The sequence below is a fragment of the Palaemon carinicauda genome, chromosome 36, assembly GCF_036898095.1.
Source record: "Palaemon carinicauda isolate YSFRI2023 chromosome 36, ASM3689809v2, whole genome shotgun sequence".
Taxonomy (NCBI): domain Eukaryota; kingdom Metazoa; phylum Arthropoda; class Malacostraca; order Decapoda; family Palaemonidae; genus Palaemon; species Palaemon carinicauda.
In genome coordinates, this window is record NC_090760.1 from 25,139,286 (window position 1) to 25,141,612 (window position 2,327).

Below are 2,327 nucleotides of genomic sequence, written 5' to 3' on the forward strand. Positions count from 1 at the left end.
CCCTCACACACTACTGCACTCGCTGCAACGAATGGACCCAGTGTGTAGCAGTCCTCATAAAGAGTTTGGACGTCTTTTAAGTAAAATGAAGCGAACACCGACTTGTTCCTCCAAAAGGTCGCGTCCATAATACTTCGCAGAGATCTGTTTTGCTTAAAGGACAAGGAAGTTGCTATCGCTCTTACTTCGTGCGTCTTGACCTTAAGCAAGCAACGATCTTTTTCACTTAAGTGAGAATGAGCCTCTCGGATTAAAAATCTAATAAAATACGATAAAGCATTTTTAGACATAGGCAATGAGGGCTTCTTAACTGAGCACCATAAAGCCTCAGATCCACCTCGTAAGGATCTGGTACGAGCTAAATAAAACTTAAGAGCTCTAACTGGGCACAGTACTCTTTCAAGCTCGTTGCCTACGATCTCTGATAGGCAAGGTATATCAAAAGATTTAGGCCAAGGACGAGAAGGCAGTTCATTTTTGGCCAAGAAACCAAGCTGAAGCGAACATGTGGCTTTATCTGTAGAAAAGCCGATGTTTTTACTAAAGTCATGGATCTCACTGACCCTTTTAGCCGAAGCCAAGCACACTAAGAAAAGCGTCTTGAGGGTGAGATCCTTCAGGGAGGCTGAATGTAATGGCTCAAACCTGTCGGACATTAGGAACCTTAGGACCACGTCTAAGTTCCATCCAGGAGTTGCCATACGACGCTCCTTAGAGGTCTCGAAGGACTTAAGGAGATCTTGGAGATCTTTATTATTGGACAGATCTAAGCCTCTATGTCTGAACACAGAAGCCAACATGCTCCTGTAGCCCTTAATAGTGGGAGCCGAGAGGGAGCGAACATTTCTCAGATGCAGGAGAAAGTCTGCAATTTGGGCTACAGAGGTACTGGAAGAGGAAATGGATGATGACTTGCACCAGTCTCTAAAGACTTCCCACTTCGACTGGAAGACCTTGATGGTAGATGCTCTCCTAGCTCTCGCAATCGCTCTGGCTGCCTCCTTCGAAAATCCTCGAGCTCTTGAGAGTCTTTCGATAGTCTGAAGGCAGTCAGACGAAGCGCGTGGAGGCTTTGATGAAGACTCCTTACGTGGGGCTGCCGTAAAAGATCCATTCTTAAAGGTAGACTCCTTGGAACGTCTACCAGCCATTGAAGTACCTCTGTGAACCACTCTCTCGCGGGCCAGAGTGGAGCAACCAATGTCAACCTGGTCCCTTCGTGAGAGGTGAACTTCTGCAGCACCTTGTTTAGGATCTTGAAAGGTGGAAAAGCATAAACGTCCAGGTGAGACCAGTCCAGCAGGAAAGCGTCTATGTGGGCTGCCTCTGGATCTGGAACTGGAAAGCAGTAAGTCAAGAGCCTCTTTGTCAGAGAAGTCGCAAAAAGATCTATGGTGGGTTGACCCCATGTCATCCATAGCTTCTCGCACACAGTCTTATGCAACGTCCACTCCATGGAGATGACTTGTCCTCTTCTGCTGAGGCCGGCCGCCAAGACATTCATTTTCCTTGCACAAATCTCGCCAAAGGAGAGATGTTACTTGCCTTAAATGGAGTTCCTTCTGATCCGTGGATCAAAGACCCGAGCATTCCAGACTGTCCAGTGGAGCTCCCTAACCCAAATCCAATGCATCTGAAAACAACACATGGTTTGGGTTCTTGATCGCAAGAGAAAGACCTTCTCGAAGTCTGATGTTGCAGTCCCAACAAGTCAGACATGTCTAGACTGAGTTGGAGATTGGGAAAGAGATACTCTCTAAGCCCTTCTCCTTGTTCCAATGGTTTAGGTGAAATTGGAGAGGGCATAGGTTGAGTCTCCCCAGAGAGATAAACTACTCCAGCGATGAAAGAGTTCCCACGAGGCTAGTTCAAACTCTTACAGAGCAACTGTTTTTCTCTTGCAAGTGAAGTACTTTTAACAGAGCTTGTTCCATTCTTGCGGGAGACGAAAAGGCCCGAAAAATCAGACACTGTATCTCCATTCCCAAATAAAGAATAGTCTGGGATGGGGTACTGTAAGTTACGACTTCTCTACGTTCACTATGAGACCTAGCTCCTTGGTTAGGTCTATTGTCCATTAGAGGCTCTCCAGACAGCGATATAATGACGACGCCCTGATTAGCCAGTCGTCAAAATAAAGGGAGGCTCTGAATCCTCAAAAAATGTAGAAAGCTTGCTACATTTTGCAAGGGCCTTGTAAAAACAAGAGGAGCAGGAATGAGGTCGAAGTACAGTGCTCGACATTGGTACATTACTTTCCCGTCCACAAACCTCAGATGTTGTTGAAAGTTTGGATGAATCGGGATGTGGAAGTATGCATCCTGAAG